Here is a 23,401-nt window from a genome sequence, read left to right on the forward strand (position 1 = left end):
ACCTATTTATTTATTTATCTACACATGCATGTGAATGGGCATAAGGCAACCACTTGCACATGCTGCAACATGGATGTGGAAGTTGAAAGACAACATTAGAAGTCAGATCTCGCTCACTATGATGTCAGGCCAGAGTCACTATGTGGGTCTCAAGGATTAAATTCTGGACATCAGACTGGGTAGTGGGTGTTATTACCCACGGAGCCATTTGCCTGGCCCCCTGTAATCTTTGCTTTTTTTCTCTCTCTCTCTGTATATTTCTGGCTATCCAGGAACTCACTCTAGAGATAAGACTGTCCTCAAACTCACAGAGATCCATCTGCCCCTGCTGCCCAAGAACTAAGATTCAAAGTATACACAACAATGAATGTGATTCTTGTCTTTTTATATAAGCATTTGTAGCTACAAAATTCTCCTTTAACGTTGCTTTGCCTTGTCCACAAATTTTGGTGGGTATTAATATTTGTTCTTTTCTAAGTATTTTCAAATTTCCTGTGGCCCACTGATTTTTTTCTTGTGTGTGTGTGTGTGGGCGGGGATCATGGGTATATTTAGATTAACTGCAAATTTCCACGTTTTGCTTCTTTCCTGACTTCTGATTTCATCTAGTTGTGGTCAAGAAAGATATTTTACTTGGCATCTTTTTTTATATTACTGAGATTGTTTATAGCCTGACATATGTTCTGTCCAATAAGGTCTACTATCCGTGAAGAAGACATGTATTCTATTGACATGTGGTCGATTTTTCAAAACAGTTATAGTAGTTCTTATTGTTGCATGAAGTTAGTTATGTTTTCTGATTGTTCTGTCCCCTGTTGAGAATGGGACAGGGAAGTCTTTATAACAGTCATTCCCCACTTTGTTTCTCTCATTCATTTCATGTTTTGAGGATCTGAAATTAGGTGCGTGTGTGTTCACTAGCCTTCTATCATCTTACTGCAATGAACCTCTTATTATCTCCCCCTCGAACCCTTTAAGATGTACAGCCTGACAATACTAAAAGTCCCCATGCTCTGATGTGGTTACTGTTGGCATGGAGTTTCTATTCTTTCCCTTCCAACCTGTTCTGTCTTTAGAGATATAAAGTTAATTTCAAGTCAGGGTCATGTAGTTGGATCATATTTATTTACCTGTTCTGACAATCTCTATTTTGGAGAGTTTATTCCACTCTTATTTGAAATAATTATGAGTATGCCTTGATTTTCAATGTGGATATGTTCCTTCAAACCTATTCATAGGAAGTTGAAAATTATGTACGTGAAAAACAATCAAACTTTATTTGCCTAACCTGTTGAGTTTGAGGGTGTGAGAGATAACATACTGAGAATTGGCCTGATCACAGGACTGACAGGACGTTTTGGGTTAATACGTAATCCTGGAGTATTGGATATAACACACTGAAGTGAGGACAACATTGAACTTTCACCAGTCTGACTTTGTATAACATGTAATAATGTTATCCCTTTAATAACTTTATGCCCACCTCTTTCTGTTGCTTTTGTTGTAGAATTAAGTCTTCATACATCCCCCTCCCCCCCTGCACCCTGTTTTGAGAATATCCAACAATACATTTTGGTGTTGTTCACCCCCTCCCCCAACTCCTTCTCCGAGACCCACCCTCTCTTCTCTCACCAGACAACTTTATATCCTTTCGTGCTGTTTTAAAGCCCACCATGTACTGTTGGTGCTGCCTTACTTCCTAAGTGCGTGGCCTTCCCCTAGACTCTTGAAATATGTAGGAAAGTAAGAACTACAATCCCAAGGTACAATAATTCTGCCATTTATAACTGCTCATGTGTTTACCATTTTCATTTCTTTATACAGCTTAAAGTCACTGTCTAATGTCCTTGATTTTGATCTGTTAGAATCCTCTCTGCATGAGGGGTGGGGGGTTGAGTGATAGTTTCTCTCCTTTTGCCTTTTCTTTTCCAATGAAACACCTATGATGCATGGGTTGGCCCAACTTAGGGTTCCTTCAGAATGTGCTCACTCTTTTCCCTGATCCTGATCCTGTCCAGTCTTTGAGGTCACTGATTTTTCACACCTGTCTCTGAATTCCTCTACTGAACCTTTGATAAAAGTGTGTTTTCCTCCTGTGAGTATTTTGTTCCTCCTTCTAAGAAGGACTGAAGCATCCGCATTTTGGTCTTCCTTCTTCTTGAGCTTCATATGTATCTTGGGTATTCCGAACAAAATACTCATGGAAGGAAATACAGGCACAAAGAGTGGAGCAGACACTGAAGGAAAGGCCATCCAGAGACTGCCCCACCTGAGGATCCATCCCATATGCAGCCACCAAACCCAGGCACTATTGCTGATGCCAAGAAGTGCTTGCTGACAGGAGCCTGATATGGATGTCTCCTGAGAGGCTGTGCCAGAGCCCTACTGATACAGATGAGGATGCTTGCAGCTAATCCTCAGACTGAACAAGGGGACCCCAATGGAGGAGTTAGAGAAAGAACTGAAGGAGCTGAAGGGGTTTGCAACACCATAGGAAGAACAACAATATCAACCAACCAGAACCCCCAGAGTTCCCAGGGACTAAACCACCAACCAAAGAGTATACAGGAATGAGCCCATGGCCCTAGCTGCATATGGAGCAGAGATGGCATTGTCTGGCATCAACAGGAGAATAAGCCCTTGGACCTGTGAAGGCTCATTTCCCCAGTGAAAGGGAATGCCAGAGTATTAAGGTAGGAATGGGTAGGTGGGAGGGGAGCATGCACATAGAAGCAGGGGAAGGGGGAATGAGAGAAGGGGGGAACTGAGAAAGGGGACAATATTTGAAACGTAAATACATAAAATATCCAATATTAAAAAAGTGTTTCCAACTTCAAAATGTCCTTTTTCATCCTTTCACGGTTTTATGCCTTTAGCAATATTTCTATTTTTTTTCAATGTCATTTTCTATACTTTTTTATACTTCTTCCTTTTGCTCTTTGATCTTTCATAAAATTGAAATATTTTCCTAATAGAACTATCATCAGATATCTTATAGGTTTTGTTTCTTCCTTAAATCGGGCATCTTCTTTCCGTTTTCTGTTTGTTTGTTTGCTTGCTTGCTTTCAAATGGCTTGTGACTTTTGTTATTATTTTTGTGGTTGAAATCTAGATATCTGCATCCAACATTGTAGTAGCTATATATTGACGTTTAAATGTGCGTGTCCCTCATAGGCTCATGTGTTTGAATACTGGCCCCAGATGGTGGCAGTTTGGGAAGGATTATAGAAATGTAGCAAATAGGCACTAGCTTATGAAGATGAGTCCCTGGGTGGCCTTTGAAGGTTACAGGTCAGCCCTGATTCTGGCCCACTGGCTACTTCTTGATCTACCAGCACTTCCTATCAAGCCGCCAGTTCATGCTCCCACCAACAATGATTGAGCCAAACTCGTTGCCATCCCTTACCCACCATTAGCAACCAAAATCTCCTAAAGCCATGAGCCAAGATAAGCCCTCCTCTTCTACATCGCTTCTACTGGGTATTTCTGTCTGAAGGACAAGGAAAGTAGTGAATATACTGTGAGATTGTATTTCCACACTCCTGGGGTTTGCTTGGTGTTCTAGTTGTCAGTCTGTTGCCTTCTGGTCTATTCTAATACTTTAGGAACATCTTTTAAGCAGATGAAGAGACATTCTAGTTTCTCCTGTATATGCAGCTGCTTTAGAGGGCATGGGGAGTTGTGCCACAATGAGGTGCATGTATTTCGACAATATTGACTGATGCCTCTGCCTCATCCTAGATAACCCTCAGAGACCAGAGTACAAACTGACCATCTTTAGAGGACAGAATCCTCTTTGCACTTATGCTGGCTCCTTCAAGCAATGAGTAGGTGCCCCAGGAACAAGTACACAGCTTACCATCCTGTACTAAGAGTGAAGAATGGGGGAGTTGATACTGAGCTAAGAGTTCAAATTGATAGAGTGTTAGCCAATTTGCAGTCCATGCCTTCCTCTGAAGGTTTCAAGTCATCAATAAACTCCTGAGTTCCAAAAATAGTTATGCCAGACAGAATTGGCCAAGAAGATTGTTTCCTAAGTGGGGAAAGACACACTTTCCAGATGTTTGTTACTCGGCTGTCTTCCCAGAGTTCTTTCTTGCGAGCTTTTCATGTGATTTCTCAAGCGCTACGATTCTGAAGGAGACCCTTGTCTAGTACGTCTGACGATGGTGTAAACCCACATTTCACAGCATCAGCCTTGTGAAATTGGGTATCATCCTCCTTCTTTAACTTCAGTCATTTGTCACTGGGCATGGCCTGAATAGTGCCACAGTGGAATCTGTGAAAGGTAATTTGTTCTTCTCTGTAACTCCATAGTGTGTGGCCTACATAAGACAGCCATAGTGGACAGTCTTAAATCAGGGTGTCGGGTTTCTGGTATCTATTCTTTATCCAACATGAGTTGAGTGTTGAATCATTTCTAGATAGCCATTTACCCTCTGAACTCTTCAGGGCATTCCTAGATATGCATGAATTGTTATTGATTCAATTTTTCAAGAGAAAGACAAAGGGCAGAATCCCCCAAATCTGCAAGTTTCCAAGATACACACACACATACACACACACACACACACACACACACACACACACAGAGAGAGAGAGAGAGAGAGAGAGAGAGAGAGAGAGAGTACTATTAACATTCGACTCCCTCTCCTATACAAACCATTGATTTGTGAGCTATGGATTAGTATGCAATGTCTGAGGGGATAATAGCATTTCTTATCTATCAGTTCAACTGTTACTTTCAGCAGTAACGAGTCTTACATCATCCCACTCGATTCATCTTTCTTCCTCTTCCATTATTAGTTACTTGTATTGTTGCTATGACAAAATGCCTGGTAATAGCAACGTAAGAGGGAAGAGTGTATATTGGCTCACAGTTCCGGAAGATACATTCTGTCATAGAGGTGAAGGTATAGAGGCAGGAACAAGGGGCGGCTGTTCACATTGCAACCACAATCAGGAAGCAAAGAGCAATGAATGCCGGGACTTACATGACTTTCTCCTTTTCATTTAGTTCATGGCTACAGAAAATGAAATGGCACTGCCTACCTTTAGGGTGGTTTCCCAACCTCAGTTAACCTAATCTACATAATCCCTCACAAATATGCCTTGACATTCATGCCCATGGTGATTCTAAATCCCATCAAGGTAATAGTGAAGATTTAAGTCTTGACTAGCAACTAACCCTAACATGAGGTAGTAGTAGAACTTTTACAATTGTCTCTTTAACCATTGATTGAATGAAATGAATGAATGCAATCTATATCATACAAAAGGGTACGGTGTAGGCAGGGGGTGGAGGGGCAGTGGTTACGACTCACAACTAATTACTCTCAATACCTTAATAAATATTGTTTTAACTAAGCATTCATTCATGCCTTATGACAGAAGGTGGGGCTATTAATTGAAAGATCACTTTGACCCTAATGTTATGAATGTCCCACTTGGAAGAAATATATGTGAGAACAAAGTCTGTAAGGGAACAAAAATGAAGGGGGTACCTAGCTAGACTCAGGCAGAGGAAAGAAAGAAAAGTTCTTATGGGGTTGGTAACCTGAGCTGAGTCATAAGGATGAGAGTGAAGCTGGTCAGGTGATAGATAGTAAGGTAAAAGGACAAACCAATGACATTCTAGGCCTAGGAAGTAGCTGGACTAAAAGAGAAGAGTATTGTATGATGAGAGAAAGAGCTGCCAGTTGCTTGAATTCACTAAGACATGAAGTATGGTTGTTATGCCCGGGAGGGAAGCCAGGACTTGGAAAACTTGAAACAGTGGCACTGGGCTTTATTTTTTTAGAACAGCATGGTCCAAACTTACTTGAGGATGAATACATTGTTTGGGGTTTTTTTCTGTGTCTCTAAATAGATTTATAGGTTTTTTTATTTTTTTTTATCTTAAGTAACATCTCTAAATTCATGAGCTTAATGTGCTGTCTATTTGATGGTCTGTGAGGATGGGCATTAAAATAAATAGAAGATAACCATTAACTGTTCTCCCTGAATTGCTTAAAATGATACCACTCACCACTCTATGCTTTGGTGATATTCATTTCAATCACAAAGAAACACTGAAGAGCTTTGAACAGCGGTGCAACTCGAGTGTACCTCCATTAAAGAAAACAATGGAGCCCTGGTGGAGAACATACACTGGAGGGAGCTCGGGCTTGTGTCAAGGGGAATAGTTAGGGAACTTTCACTGTTACCAGGTGGGGCAGGACAAGGACATGAATGAGGACAACATGGGTAGACAACAAGCTCCCACACTTACCACATTCCAGAGATGAGTCTGGGTACTAAGATTCAGTTGTTAACCAATAAAATCATTGTCTTAAAAAAGGCATGTATGTGGACCGATTATAGACTTCTCCTGAGAGACACATCCAGAGCATGTCTAATACAGAGGTCAATGCTAGCAGCAAACCACTGAACTGAGAACAGGACCCCCTTTAGAGGAATTAAAGGAAGGATTAAAAGAGCTGAAGGGGCTTGCAACCCCATAAGAACAATGCCAACCAACCAGAGCTTTCAGGGACTAAACCACTACCAAAAGACTGACCCAGAGCTGACCCAGAGCTCCAACTGCAATAGCCTTGTTGGGGCACCAGTGGAAGGGGAAGCCCTTGGTCCTGCCAAGGTTGGACCCCCAGTGCAGGGGAATGTCAGGGGGGCTGTAAAGGGGATGGATGGGGGGAATACCCGTATGGGGGAGGAGGAGGGGAGGGGGCTTATGGACAGGAAACCAGGAAAGGGAATAACATTTGAAATGCAAATAAATATATCTAATTAAAAAATGTATATGTGTGTATAGATATATGTATGTATGTGTGTGTATACAAATACACTAGTGAGAAGAATTGTGTGTAATAATAATAATAATAATAATAATAATAAAATTTATAGTCTTAAGTAAATAAACTAAGAAAATGAAAATGAAAAGAGAGATCAAAAGAGGTGGGAGGCTGAGAGAAGTATACAGGTAAGGTTGGAAACAACAGTTAGAATTAGAATAAGCCTCTATGATGGAAAGATGCTGAAACTTCAAGAATGAGCAGGAACCAGTTATGGGAGAGAATGAAGCAGTTAGATTTTTAGAGTTGCCTTAAAAGTAAAATCTGACGGTCTGAAATATTGGCTAGGTAACACAGAAGGAAGAACCAAGGTCTGACTCATCGGAACCCTCTATTAGGCCTTCAAACCTCATTGACCAACATAACCGGAGTCTCTCTCAGGTTCCACATAGCCTGGCTTCAATGTCACTCTCATCTCCATTAATCGGCCGCATGTCTCTGTTAGACGCTTGTATATTATAGCCATTCTTTTTGGAAAATGTACTGTTCAGCATTCTTTGGTTCAATGCCAAAATCCTCGTCTCCTATCTTTCTCTCTAATGGAAAAATGGCCCATTCAGTTATCAAGTGCACACTAGTATTGCCCATTTAAACTAGGCTTTTAAAAGCCACGAACAAAGCTTTGGAACTGATGAATTTATATAAAAACTTGTGGCCAAAACTCTGCCGATTTCATTCCAAATGAATTAATAAAGACCCTAAGGATTTGTTTAATGCAGTTTCATGCTAGATACGTTTAATTTCCTACTGGAGTGATGGCTTCTTTTAGCAGTGTTGGAGACGCGCACAGGAAGCATTTAATTATGAATGCCATAAATTGCTCAGTGGATGATTCTCTTTCATCTATACACCATAGATAATTATCCCTAAATAAATGAAATTATGAAAATAATATTTAAAGCAGAAAAAAACAAAAAAAGCGTGTTTACTTGGTATAAACCCAACTCTTGAGTAGTCAAAACTGCCTCCCCTAGTAGCAAGTAAGTATTTCTTAAACTCAGATTGCCAGCCTGTCATCTGCTCACATAGGAATGCTTCCCGGATAAAAATTAGAGGGTATGTTTTTATAAGGAACTCGGGGGATGGTTTTTAGTTCAAACTGATTTTAAAGTAACGTTAAAACTACTCATTTGTGTATTTTTAACACTTTCCAGAAAGCTATTATATAACGCAGCCCATCCAGCAGAACTCTGTTTTATGCACGATGAATTAGTTAGAAGTCTAAATTTCATTCTCTCCCCTAAGCTGGATTTTATGCCAGTGATAAACCTCATTGTCTCAGATGGGGCCCTTTAATGGAAGTGACAAGAAAGTAGAGACTATTTGTAAATTTCAGCCTTCTTTTTATTATTGAAGATTGCGCTTAAAATGTTTTCTACTGCTTACCGCAATTGTAGAACGAAATTACAATGTAAATTTTTCTTTAAATTTGGAATTAAAATCTAGATCGTATTTATTATTACAGTCCTCTTTATATTGCTACCAAAATATGAATCGTTTTACATCTACTGACTCTGTCTCTAATTCCTCTGGATTCTGAGTCAGACAGTGAATACCTTCTAGGCCCATGAACTACAGGGGGAAATTGCATGAATGAACAAGGCAGACAAGGACAAGGTGACATAGTCACAGAGACAAAATCGATTGCTTTAAATTTTTGGTATAACTGAGAGCATGTCTGGTTTAATTTCCAATCTACCAAGATTCTCACTCCCACTTAAAATAAAGTAGACAAGCCCTGCCCAGAGATAAGTAACTGCTTAGCAATTCTGAGATTCCTGATCCTCCTGTCAAAATGCAAAACACTTATCCCTACTGTTGCTTCCCTGGATTCTATAAGTGTAGAGAAAAACTAAGCTGCATTTGAAATGACAAATGCTGAGGCTGGTCTCTGTAAAGGTGGCAATAACCTTAAAATACATGTTTCTTAGTCCATATTTGCAAGTAACAATTTTGCAAGTAAATTTATTTTTAATTTGTTCTTTGAAATTTTATTATATCACACACACACACACACACACATACATGAGCGCGCATGTTTTATTTCCCCTCTTCAACTCCTCCTGGGTTTTCCATATAGCACCCCCATCCAACCTCCTCCTGTCTTTTCCTTAATTTTTTTGTAATAACTCACAAATCAAATAAGGCATCCTCATGAAATGCTTATAGTTGGGAGACCAGTTCTGCATATAGCACACGCACTGCAGAAGAAGTTCTGTGAGATCTGGAGGATGACAAGACCACTTAGATGGAAAAATTAAACACTGGAGAATAGGCTGAATTTAGGAAAAATGAGTTGCAGAAGTATGAATGCTGCCCTTACATACGTAGGTCTTAGGACAACCACTGGAGCATTGCACTCTACCAGTATTCACATCCTTAAAGAAGAACAATTATCAGTTATCAACTCTGTATAGTTTTTCAGTTAAGCATGAGCTGGTTTGATCTGGTACAGGCTTTTGCAAGTGGTCATGGGTACTATGGGTTCATGAGTACCATAGCCATGCCTTGTTCAGAAGATAGCATTCCAAACCACTCTCTCTTCCTCATCCTCCAACTCTCTCATTCTGTCTCTTCCTCTTCCACATCTCCCCGAGCCTTGGTAGAGCCTTTGATAACCATGTCTCACTTAGAGCTGAGCGCTCACTTATTTTCTACACTTTGACCAGTTATGAGTATCTTCCCTGATTACTACTCACTGCTTCTTTGAGCAAGGCTGAAACGGCCCAGGTCTATGGGCAGAAGCATAAACATTTAGAAGGTAGTTTGATGACCATTTAGTAAAACAGCAGTAGTAAGTTCTACCCCATGACCTCCCCAGCCATGGGCTTCTGACCAGGTTTACAGTATCAGTCGTATATACATTCCCTCCAGTGGGGCACATGTGAATAGAAAGATTTGCATAGATGGCTTTCAAAGGCAAGTTCTTTTTCCATTCCAAGGTCCATTCTTTCAAGTCTGCTGAGCTGTTCTAGGTTAGCAGCTTTGGAAGGTTATGGTGGGAAAGAATCAGTGGTGTCAGAGGACTTGGGATTTGCGTTCACTTCTGCATGTTCCATTGTTTAAATCACTTGTGCCTCCTCAGACAGCACCACCTTATTTTCTACCAGCCTCTTCATGCCGGTCTCCAGAAATCCAGCAAGAAGAACTGGGCCTTCTCATGCTATTTAATGTCTCCTGTATCTGTGTGTCAATCTGTCTGTCTCCTGCTGACAGTGCCTGTCCTGTAATTCATTTTTTTCCTAAATTCAACCTATTCTCCAGTGTTGAATTTCTCCATCCAAGTGGTCTTGTCATCCTTTGGCTCCCACAGAACGTCTTCTTCAATACATGTGTTCTATGATCCCGTCTCCCAACGATAAGCATTTCATGAGGATGCCTGTACTTTTTTTTTGTCTTGCCATTACCTCAGGATGACAAATATGCTTGTTAAAGTATTGACCAGATGATTATTAAGGAAATATGGTTTCCTGACAGGAAATTGGGAAAATGGTACCCACTTCACAGATTGTCTTGAATTTTGCACAGAACTAAATATTGTCAATGAATAATAGCCTTTGGAAACCATGGTGTTCTGTGACAATGTAGGATGTCTTAATAGTGTGTGAAAGGAACTAAAACAGTACCATATTATCCTTAATCTATAGTCAAAGGAGAAAACTGAAGAAACTGGGGAGACTGACCAGCAATTAAGAACATTTTGTTACTTGCAGAGGACCAAGTTCAGTCCTAGCAGCTACTTCAGACTGCTCATAACCTGTCACCCCCACCTCCAGTGATCTGATGCCCCCTTCTGACCTTTGCAGACACACTACACACAAACACACACACACACATGCACATGAGAAAAATGAGAAAAAATACATTTGATGAGTTGTATAGAAAACGCATTGGTTGAACAGTTGAAAGCCGAGTTTCTATCTCTGAATCGGTCTCATCGGGTGGGTCAGAATGTGGAGGATGATACTGTCCCCTTTACTGGTGAGACAACATCTGACTGGTGCTGACTTGGAGACTGGACACCTGTGAATCTGTAGTCGTGGAGCAGCAGAACTCATCATTGCCTTCAAGCTGCCTACTTCTCCAAACTGGAACTACAAGTGTTAATGGAGCACTGGGTGGGTCTGTGACGGAAATCACCACAAAGGCAGGTTGAGAGGGGTTCAGCAGTAACCAGGCACTTACCTAAACCCTGTGACAAGATCTGTTGGCAGGTAGTGTTGCCTGTCAGTGCCCACACAGTGCCTAGCATGCTGTATGAAATGCCTCAGATATGCCAGAGATATTTAGGGTGATTGCAGATGGAAATAATGACTCGCATGGATTGGGGTACTCCACTCAAAATAAAAGACAACCACACAAAGATTAAAATTATGACAAGTTAATGTGATTACCTCTGTATTAACTACTTGAAAATGGGCTCCGACTGACCCAGCACGCACAGGGCTTCCACAGTCTGCCCCAGGTCCTCTCTGCATATATATTAAAGCCTTCAGTTTATATTTCTATGGGACTCCTGGGTGTGTGAACAGGTGAGTATCTCTGATTCTTCTGCCTCTTACTGGGGCTCTTCTCCTTCTCTTCTTTTGCCTTGTCCAACCTGGATGGTTTTTTGTTTATCTTACTATATTTTATACTATATTTTATTAAAAGTTGGGCTCTGCATTTTGTAATAATAGAGAAATCAAATCAAACCATCCAGTGTAAGACAAATGTGAGATTCACAATGCTTACTCTCCAAGTTTTGAAACCAACACAGCTGTCCAGTGAGGGCACAATAAGAGAATAGCTCCTGACTTCTCACTAACTAGTTCTATAATTTGAAGACGTTATTGAACTGGTCTAGTTTTGTTTAGCATCTGTGAAATGGATAAAATATTATTAGACTTCAATGAGATAAAAAATGCAAATATTTAATACAGCATTCTCTAATACAATTTCAGTAAATGGAGCTACTATTTCATGCTATTGGGGACTTCACAAAGCAGACGCACTTCCTATTTCTCTCAGGTAGCCCATTAAACGTTTAAAGCTGTGGTATCTGTATCTTTAGCATGGGGGTTTAAAAGGAACTGACATCACAGGGATGTTTTGTGGATCAAATGAAATAAAAAAAATCAAAAGGAACCTTCTAGAATCCTATGAAAAGTGAGGCATTAAGAGGGGTATAGTTTCTTAGGAGAGTTTGAATGCTCTGGTCGATTTCAGCTGCCTCTGTATCTCCTTACAAGTGACCAACAGATATAAAACAAGGGAGAAAAAAAAAGAGCCATGTTAGCATGAGAAATTAACAGTGGGTGACATTCAAAGGTTTCTGCAAGAGAAAAGACAAGTGGTCAGGATTGAAGATAGGTAAGATGTATGTCCCCTATATGGCTGAAGATAGGTAAGATGTATGTCCCCTATATGGCTGAAGATAGGTAAGATGTATGTCCCCTATATGGCTGAAGATAGGTAAGATGTATGTCCCCTATATGGCTGAAGATAGGTAAGATGTATGTCCCCTATATGGCTGAAGATAGGTAAGGTGTATGTCCCCTATATGTATGAAGATAGGTAAGATGTATGTCCCCTATATGTATGAAGATAGGTAAGATGTATGTCCCTTTTATGTATGAAGATAGGTAACATGTAGGTCCCCTACATGTGTGAAGATAGATAAGATGTATGTTCCCTATATGGGTGAAGATAGATAAGATGAATGTTCCCTATATGGGTGAAGATAGGCAAGATGTATGTCCCCTATATGTAGGAAGATAGGTAAGATGTATGTCCCTTATATGTATGAAGATAGGTAAGATGTATGTCCCTTATATGTATGAAGATAGGTAAGATGTATGTCCCTTATATGTATGAAGATAGGTAATATGTAGGTCCCCTACATGTGTGAAGATAGATAAGATGTAGGTCCCCTATATGTGTGAAGATAGGTAAGATGCATGTCCCCTCTACGTGTGAAGATAGGTGAGATGTCCAGAGGACTACCTGGAGACCTAGAAGGCTGAGGGTAGAAGGCAAAGAGGCACCAAGGTGACATGGCAGTGCATCCTACAGTAAGAGAGGATCATGTACCATGTTCATCTCTGGCTTCCACTTGAGGGAGGCATTGTCACAATCAGTCCTTAATGAGGACATCTGTGACGGGTAAAGAATGAGGACACTGCCCAGTTAACTCCTGCTTGCTCTTTCAAAGTCAAAAAGAAGAGAATCAAGAGAGAACTCTTATGACTTCTACCGTCTCCTAACTCGCCGTCAGTAAACCAACAATTCTGAGCAGTCAGCATGTGTCAGAATTAAGTGGGGATCTGTGTAGACATAGATTGTGGGGCTCATTGTCACAGATGCTAGAGCAGGACCCATGAATTTGTGATGAGCATCCAGGAGGTGCTGCTGAGCTAGAGGCCATCCTGTAAGGGCAATTTCTCTAGATGTACACTATATGGTAATTACTACTGCGTGCCACTGTTTAGAATAGGGCTTAAATTAATAAAATAAATTTATACAAACTGTGCTGTATCTGTCACATTTTAAATGCACATCTACATTGTCCATGGGTAGCACATTGGATAGTATCAGAACACTTCATCATGCCAGATTCTGTCATGGGAGATGTATTTCTACTTCATGACTAGATATCCTAAGGACTGTACACGTGGCAGAACATTGGAAGGTTCCCCTGAGAATGCTCTCCTCTCCTTTCTTGTAAATCTTGAAAATGGAAGGAAACACACTCTCGATGTCTGATAGAACTCATGCCAATTCCCAAAGTAGATAGACAATCGACCAAAGTAGACCTTTGTCTTCAAGTGTGAACAAATAGAGAAGTATCTGGATGCTTTAAATGATACCTCACAAAAAGCAAGCATGTTCTGAGGAACAACGACAATGACTCCTAACAAGAAACCAGGTCTTCAAAACTGTGAATGCCAAATTGTCATCAGCAGTCTTCAGAAGACGTAGGCTGTATTAACCTAGGAAGAAGCAGTTATAAAGAGTTAAAATATGGGCTCAAGGGATGATCCAGTGGTTAAGAGCACTAACTGCTCTTCCAGAGGTCCTGAGTTCAATTCCCAGCACCCACATCATGGCTCACAACCACTGTAATGGGATCCAATGCTCCCTTCTGGTGTGTCTGAAGACAGTAACTATGTCCTCACATACATAAAATAAATCTTTAAAAAGAAAGAGTTAAAATATAAGATAATAAAGGACTCATATATTTGAACAATGTTCATATCAAATTCAAAACAGCAGAGACAAAAAAAGTATGTTGGTTTTTCAGAAATCAAACTTATTGAAGTAGAAGTTGACTCAAAACATTCAGTAGACAAAGGGAGAGAATAGGGAAAGATAACATTTTTGGGGATAAACACAGGGGAATATACGTGAGCTCAGAATGCCTCTGATGGGTGTTTTAGAAGGAATAATCTAACAGATAAAGAAGCCAATTAGAAACTAGAAACCTTTTTCTCCATTATGATTTTTTAAAAATAGCTTGAATAACAAATCACAGACTTGCCAAATATAGGCAAAGTTTCAGGCAAGAATAAGCTTCTACTAGGAAATTTAAATCTGTATAATTGCAAGGACAAACATACTACAGCTATGTAGATAGAATTTAATATAACAAAATAGGGTACTTAGCTAGGTAATACAACTTGCTTGATATCAAGCACTTTTCAACTCCAAGGTCCCAGAAGAAGGTGGAGCTATGTCTCTGAGTATTTAGTGAAATGGATAAGGATTTAAGACAGAAGGATTGTATGGCTAGCCATGGTATGAAAGGAAGCAGGGCCAGAGAAATGGCTCAGTAGCTAAGAGCATTGGCTACTCTTGCAGAAAAACCCACGTGGCAGCTTACAACTATCACTCCAAAGCCAAGGAACCTTGGAGGTTATCAGAAATGCATATTTTGTACATACACACATGCAGGCAAATATTTATATAAAAAATAAATATTTTAAAAATCTTGGGGCTGGGGATTTGGCTCAGTGGTAGAGCGCTTGCCTAGGAAGCGCAAGGCCCTGGGTTCGGTCCCCAGCTCCGAAAAAAAGAACCAAAAAAAAAAAAAAAAATCTTGGGGAGGATCGGGAGGTTCTGGGGAGGGGAAAGATTATGAACAAAATATATTCTATGAAAATATTAAACAAGAAAGGAATTTAATATGTATGTATGTATGTATGTATGTATGTACGTATGTATGCATGCATGCATGCATTGCATAATTTGAGAGGCCAAGATGGGATTGAGGTTTGAGTTTTGGACCAGCCTAACGAGTTTCAGGCTACCCTATGTGATCGTGGTCCTTGTGCCACTAAGATCCTGCCTCCTTAAAATAGGAGATAAGCCATTTCCCCACCAGTGAAATGAGCCAATTCAAACCATATTAGATTATATCAAATGCAGGTTTATTAGGAAGCTGCTCTCAGGCATGTCCACTGGTCCCAAGGACGAAGGAAATCATCATGAGGGAGGGGGAGAGAAAGAGAGAAAGAGGACATCTGCAGAGAGAGGAATGAGGAGACCAGAATGTCTGAATTGTATAAGGAAGAGACTTTAGGAGAAGGGCAGCCCAGCCTTTGTACTGAAAGGGGCAGGGTGTGCCAGGTAGAAACCGAAGAATGCTGGGAGAATCTGGAAACCAGGTCTGCTTTGACAGGTAAAACATGCACCTCCAGGCCTTGTCCAGGGGTGGGAACCAAACAGCTGATACAGATAAAAGTACTTCCGATCACTCAATAAGCCTTCCTATTAACTGCAAAGGGGAAAATTAAGTGATACTCTCGGAAACAGGGAAATGGGCTTAAAGATGATTTAAAAGTAACAATTAAAGAAACACACAAACAGACTCCCCAAATCCTTTTACTCTAAGAGACCACATGGACATAGTTTGCTTAAATATTTCTAGAACTGATATTAGAAAGCCATCAGAATAAGCACGCTTGCATTTTAGGCTCTATATTCTTTATTTTAAAACTACAGAAGGGATCAACAGGATGACCAGGAGTGAAGGTTCTTAGTGCATCAGCCCGGCAGCCTTCATCTGACCCCTGGAACCCACATAAGATGGAGAGAGTGAATGCTACAAAGTTGTCCCCTGTCCTGTACACACGTGCGGTCTCATGCATACCCCACCCCCACCTACTCATCATGGTGACAATAATTAAAAACTACAGAGATTCCGGGTTAATTGAACTTACATGCACATAAGAAAAATATTGTGAATATGTCGTTAACTGTACTAATGATTGCATTATGATTAATGATGTGTTAGCATTGTGTGCACCTTCTTCTTCTCTTCTCCATTTTCACTAATGATTATATGGTACGGCCCTGCGGTCACACTGCTGTGGCACTAACATAAGCTCCTGGCACTGCTTTCTGATTTTCTGTTGCTCACCTCTAGCCGTATCACCTCCTGTTACTCCCTAGTGCAATCGATATCCAAGCAATCGATATCCAAGCCCTCAGACCTATGGTTGCTTTTGCTTGGAATTTCTACTCCCAGAACCCAACTTCTTCCTGTGACTATCCTAATGAGGTTTCATTTCATGATTTTCTCGTTTCAGCTTCATAGATTACCCTATTTAACATGGTTACTGTTGTAGAGATTTTTTTTTAATCCTGACCTGGGGTTTCTACCCCGCCATTGACAATTTAGTGTCCGGATAATAGACACACACACAAAACCTTTATACTTGCAAGAAGCCTTAAACAGCACAAGAGCTGGGCAGACACCTACACTCTGCTGTTAGAATCTACTCTCCTCTAGATAACCCCGAATGATTACTTATGTTTTATCCGGGCTGCTCTTCACTCCAATTGGTCAACCCTCAGGGCTATGTTTTCATGAGCTCACCTAACCCAGAGTGGCTTCCTTTCCTCCTTACCTTCTCCCCTCCTTGTGGTTCTTCTCCAACCCCAAGCCCAGGTATTGTAAATTCCACCAATGTTTCTCCCCATCCCGTTATTGGCTGTCAGCATCTTTATTTACCAATCAGAAATAACATGGGGGGCAGGGTCACATTGCATCTCTTGGGTCTATGCCCAGAGTCCAAGTCTTAGGGGCCTGCACTTAGCATTACAGTAGACAGCAAGACCAAACCTCCACAAGCGACAACTTCTGTGGCATGGAGTACCTGAAGGGACAGACATAAGAGTAGAGAGACCAGTAAGGAGGCTTTTGCCACCATCCAGTGGGAAATGAATGCATGAGAATTAGGTAGAATGTAGGTGTATTTCAGAGGCAAAATTCACAGGGAACCAGGACAAAGTTGGCCGTGGGATGAGATAGAAAAATTAGCATGAAAATGACAGGGAGTCCAGAGGTAGAAATCTAGAGTTCAGGGTAGAAATCTGGCTAAAAATGGAAATTTAGCAATTCTCATTTATTGGGTAACAGGCAAGCCCAAGGCTGCAAATGACTAGCAGAGTCATCCGCGAAACAGGAAACAAATCTTAGCATGCCAAGCCCAAGGAATCTTTCATAGAGACTTTTGGAGATAAGCAGAGGACTAAGCAAAGGAACATGTGAATGAACAGCCCGTGGGGTGTGAGGAAACCAGATGAGTGTGGCTGTGAGGGGCTTAATGAAAGTTTCTCATCCAGGAGCGTGAGAGGCTGGATCAGAAGCGCAGCTGGTCGGTTGAGCAGGAGGAAGATTTAGAACAGTCCATTTCAGCAATGTGGGCATTTTGCCAGTACAAGGAGGGACGTGTCAGTGGAGGCACATGGATCAAAAGACGGCTTTCGAAGTAGGGGAGAAATCAGAATTAGCTACTCCCTGGCAGAGTAGGAACATTGATTTCCATATTTTCTTACTTCAAGTTAATATTTCCTTTTCTGTATTAAAGTGGTGGAAATTGCCGTTTGATTGCTTTTCAATTTTTTTTTCCTATCTATGGAAGATTACATGATGCCCCCAACCTGAAAATTGCTGTGCAGTATTTTGCTAAGTGAATATTCCATTTACTAGCATCTCAGAGAAAATGACACTCTCTAGCTTCGGCCATCATGGAAAACCTAAACAAACCCATACGTTCTGCATTTCTCTTACCCTGGCTGCTATTTTTGGGATCCCTTCTTTAATTGGCCGAGGGGCATTTGGAAGATAGCAATAAAATTTTAAAAAAATCAATTTTCTAAGCCATCTTACATAGCTTTAAAGCACATCTAGTTCTCTCTGGATCAAATGGAAACATTAGCAGAGTTAAGTGTCATTCATTGTTGCCATGGCTACAGGGCCAAACCCTTATAGAAGACTTTTATTTTACATGCAGTTTTCTTGCCATAGCAACAGCAGTGTTGATTTTAAAATGTAACTTGCTAGGTAGAATTTATCTTTAACATTTCTGTATATTTTCCATGGTGTGTCTTGTTAATAGGACTAGACTTTAGATGACTCTCCTGCTCTTTTGAGATGAGACATCTCTCGGGATGTATGTGAGAAAAATCTAGGCTGCTCATTGCTTACAGGAATAGCAAGCTCGAAGGACACATTTGCATGCGTTACATTCCCAGAGCTTCAATTGAGGATATTTAAGTGACTTGCGTTCAAGTCCAAGGTATGTCCTTTGAAATCTGAATTAGAATGGTTATTCATTTCAGAGTAATTAAAAATAATTTTCATCCTTTGATGCTGCTGCAAAATTACTTTCTTTTTATTTTAAAGACAATACTTTGTTTGTTTGTTTGATCTTTCCAGAATATCTATTCTCTCTCTCTCTCTCTCTCTCTCTCTCTCTCTCTCTCTCTCTCTGCATTCATAACCAGTTGGCATAGGATAAAAATAGAAAGTTTTTAAAATAAGTTAAACCAAAGAGCCAACACTTTTGAAAACAACAGATTTGAGTATAAGGGCTCTTTCCTGTCTCCCCTCGATGTGATGTCTTCTACGGGACCATACAAGGCTAGACTGACTGCAGCATTACAAAGAAATACATTTTGGCGAGGGAGAAACAAAATCTCTTGGTTCCAAATGCAGGTCTCCACTGTAGGCCACTTACCCATCTGGCTCTCTCTCGCTGTGGGAAACACTGCTAGCACAGAGCATCCTTTGAAATGTCTAACCCCCTAGGGGGACAGCCATAGATGAGAAACTGCCCCAAAAGCTTGGCTTATACAGGAGGAACAAAGAGGTTAGTGGTTGAGGGGAGCAGAGGAAAGGCGCGTGGGAAGAGCGAGAGCTGCTAGCTTCCTCTGCTGCAACAGGAGCTTCTTTCAATGCAAAACTCATGCCAAGATAGATCAGGCACTGTACCAAGAAGATACAATAATTTAGTAATACAGTCTGCCCAGGCAGCTGAGCAGCTGGAAGTGAAGGAGCTTTGGGATTTGCTATAAGCGGTGGGGAAACTGGCTGATAGCCTCTCTCCTATATTGAGCAAAGGGAGCAAGAGAAAAGATTATAAATGTTTGAAATCAGAGCCAAACTGCATGGTCTGTTCTGGTCCAGGAGATGCCAGGAATCCAGCATCCTCCAGCTTCTGCATTAAATGCTGGTTTTGGCAAAGTGTAGGACCAACCAACCAAAAAACAGTAGAGCTTGCCAGCCTGTGCTTTCAGAAAAGCAGGTATTGACCTTAAATTGTTACAGGGGAGAATGTTATCACCAACCTTACCTGATGCCGTTAGTATGATGTGCTACCCACTCTTTGGGCAGATTATACAGTCAGACCAAATTGCTGACTCCTGGAAGAAGGTCACGGGATGATTTTCAAACTCCAGGGGTACTCAGGAGCTCACAGAATAAGATGCTGAGGCTACAGTAAGTTCTGGGTAAACTATAGACACAAAGCCCTGTCAATGCAATGGGAAAATCCAACTTACATCCCACAGCAGGTCCCCTGTTAATTAGCTATGTGATTCCCCATCAGTGCCCATGTCCTGTCTCCTACTTCAGAAGCTTAGGAGAGGCTTCAGTGAGATGGGATGACCTTGAACATAAAAGGCCCATGATGGATATTCCACCTTCTGTGTCTCTTTACCTTACCACCTATGGAATCTTAGCCTCTGTGACCTTTTGACATATATTCCTTTGCAAGGAGTTAGAGTTTATTTAAATGTTGTCTTTTGGAATGCTTTTGGAAATGTTAATTCAGTTTTTACCTTGAGGAATGAAGAGAATGTAAATCCTCAAGTAGTTGCCTCATAGTCTGATTGATAGCCACTTTATCCTGAGAAGGAAGGTAGCTGGAACGGCGCTTTTCACATTTGGATAAAACTCAAGATGCTAGTTTGAACACTGAGCTAAGTGAATGGGGGAACAGAAAGATAAGCTACAATAGGGTTCATACACGTTGATGTGATCATTGAAAACCGTAGGTGACACTTTTCCAAACATTTGTGATTAAAAAAACTGGTATTTATTTAAAAGCTTGTTGGAAGATGTACACCAGGTGTGTTGTGACAGAGGTTAATTATCTTCAATCAAAACAAGTTCATGTGAGAGTTATATAAAAATGGATATTCATACAACTGTTTTACATGATAATTTCTTAAACTAAATATCTTACAGTAGATTTTGTTTGGGGTGATTTTTATTGTTGTTGTTATTGTTGTTTTGATGGTGGTGGTGGTGGTGGTGGTGGTGGTGGTGGTGGTGGTGGTGGTGGTGGTGGTGGTGTTTTTTTCCAGATAGGGTTTCTTTGTATAACATCCCTGGCTGTCCTGAAACTTTCTTTGTAGACCAGGCTAGCCTCAAGCTCATGGAGAATTGCCTGCTGCTGCCTCAGGAGTGCTAGGATTAAAGGCACCACACCCAGCTCAGGAGAGTCATATTTTCAAAGAATTTACTTGATTCACATCAACAGTTGAAGTAATTCCCTTCTTCATTTGTAAAATCCTTAGAGTAGTTCATTGACATAAAACATCTCATACATTATAAGGTGCAAATGGGCATGACAAGTCTATTTAGTAATAAATCTACAGCCCAGTAGAATACAGGTTATTCGAGGTTACAGTAAATACTTCTGGGTTCCAGTGAAGATACTTTTGAATAAATTTTTTATAAACATTCATTTTATAATGCACATATTTTATTTCAAAGTATTCGATTAGCCTAGGAACCCAAAGGGTCTTTCTACAATACACATATTCAAATACTGTCTGCTTGGGACACTAAGACATCTCTTGCTCTCCATTCAGACTTATAAAATTATTTGAATCACCATGAAAATATGAAAACCCTAATGTGTATGCATTTAAAATTACAAGAATATATATATATGTATATATATATGTATATGTATATGTGTATATATATATATATATATATATATATATATATATATAGTGTGTGTGTGTGTGTGTTTATCTGTATTTGGTAGAACGATCACGAAAAAATAACCCAGGTTGACCTTGGACTTGCTTTGTAGCCAAGGATAACCCTGAACTCCTCATTCTCTTGCTTCTACCTCCTACCTGCTAGAATTACAGGCATGCTGCACCTCACTTGGCCTGAGAATGAAACCTATCATGAAACATAAAATCACAAAAATTGATTTTATCCATGCTGCAAGCACATTTTAGGATATGTCAAAGAGACTGACACTATGCCTTCTAAGAACAATTTGAGTAGTTAATTAAATGCTTCTTAAGTATTCTCCAAATATGCTTAATTTAAGCACACAAGACACTATGTTTTAAACTGATCAAGGGTCTGGATGCTAACGATCAAACATGCTGATGCAGCACAAGTGGAAATTAGAAGTTACAAATGTACCAGCAAAGCGGAATGAGGTAAACAGCAGGAAAATAAAGCCAGAAAAGAAAGAACCCAGTGTCCAGCCATGGTCAAAAAAACATGATGCATGGTGAGCAATGCCTGGGGAACTGTGAGAGAAGCTTCAGGAACAAAAGACAGGGTTTTTTACCTCAGGTGCATTCTGTTCTCAATATCGTTCTTGGATTTGATTTCGTGCTTCCTATGTTAAACATTCACTTTGAATTTAGAAGAAATGTTTATTCTTGTTGGATGTCACATCATAGCTATAGAACCCGATCTGGTCAGTGCACCCTGAATCTGCATATGGCTTTCTGCCTTGCTTTCATGCTTTCCCACATATAATCTATGGTACATGCCAGGCGATTGTGTTTAAATTGCTCTGTCCTGAGAACGTTCTGGGAAAGGGCTGCTCTGATAATATTTAGTGTATGCTTACCAGAGTTTATTACATGTTTCTTCTGATTGTGCTTTTTTCTGAATTCAGCCTTCCTTGGATTATTGCTTTCTTCATTACATACATGTTTAAAAGTACACTAAATTGAAGTAAGACATCTACAGCATTAGACTTTAGTCCAACCTATTCTTTCTGGTCCTCAGATCCCAAACAAGATCTGCACAGATTAGATGAGGAAAAGTCAACACCTAGGACCATTTGCCCAGGGATGGCACCACCTATAATAGGCTGTGTCCTCCCCCATCAATCACTAATTAAGAAAGTGCCTTATGGCCAGATCTTATAGAGGGATTTTCCCAATTGAGATTCCTTCCTTTCAGATGGCTATAACTTGTGTCTAGTTGACATGAAATTAGCCAGGACTGTCACATCTGTAATCCCAGCACTGGGGTGTTGGACGGGGGGAGGGTGGCGGAGGCAGGAAAATCAGAAGCTTAAGACAATCCTCAGGTAGGTACATAGTGAGTTCAAGGGTAGCTGAGACCCTATTTCCAAGAAATAAAGTTCACAGTGAAAGATATAAGTAAGCCACATTAGGAATGAGAAAGGCTGTCACTACATATTACTAGAAAAGGATTCACAGGGCAAGAAAAGAACTGAAAATTCACACTGTGAATTCAGTACTGGAGGCAGTGGTCAAATTCTAGATAGTTCTAACAAAGGCATCAAATACTTCTACCATTGTAAAATTGAATGGGTAATTTAAAATCCACCCCCCAACCCATACACACACAAAGCCAGAGTTCATATGATTTTAAAGGTAGGGTAAGTATAACAGAAATGATCAAGTTAGAAGATAATCTACAGAGAACTTGAAAGTTTCCTCAACTGAATTGATAAGGCTGAAGTCATTTTAGCAAAATCGAACAGTTAGTGTAAGAAAGGTGACCTAAACAAAAAGTCTACTTCAGTCATAGGTACGGATGCAAAAACCTCAGAAAACCTGTTAAAAACTAGCGAGAAAACCATCATCTGCAGACCACGGTATTCCCATCCATGTCCTATTATTGTCTGGTGTTTAACATTTAAAATATATGTAAATTTCATTCACCAGCAATTTAAAGGATAAAAAGGACATAATCAATAAGTATAGATATTTGAACTAACCTTACCATCTAATCATAAACAAAGTTCATAGCAACCTTGGAAGAAGAACATTAAACATCAAAATGTTGGACGTGATCAGTGATACCCATCAAATCCTTGAGCAAGCATCATTTTTAAATAGAAAATCTAGAGCTGTTCTGGAGTTGAGACAGGATGTTTCCCCCGTTCTTCAGTTTGTCTTCCCCACAATACGCTGTGGAGCAGTGCCAGGGTGACATCGACATGACATCCCCAATCTATTTCACATTTAAACCAGTGACTTCA

The 23,401-nt window shown here is 40.3% G+C and overlaps 1 protein-coding gene across 15 annotated transcripts in view; it reads left to right on the forward strand.

The window, feature by feature from the left end:
* Positions 1–23,401, forward strand: part of Anks1b (ankyrin repeat and sterile alpha motif domain containing 1B) — a 1,165,904-nt gene that overhangs the window by 653,241 nt on the left and 489,262 nt on the right. The gene's annotated exons all lie outside the window — the stretch shown is intronic.

The sequence above is a fragment of the Rattus norvegicus genome, chromosome 7 (assembly GCF_036323735.1).
Source record: "Rattus norvegicus strain BN/NHsdMcwi chromosome 7, GRCr8, whole genome shotgun sequence".
Lineage (NCBI taxonomy): Eukaryota > Metazoa > Chordata > Mammalia > Rodentia > Muridae > Rattus > Rattus norvegicus.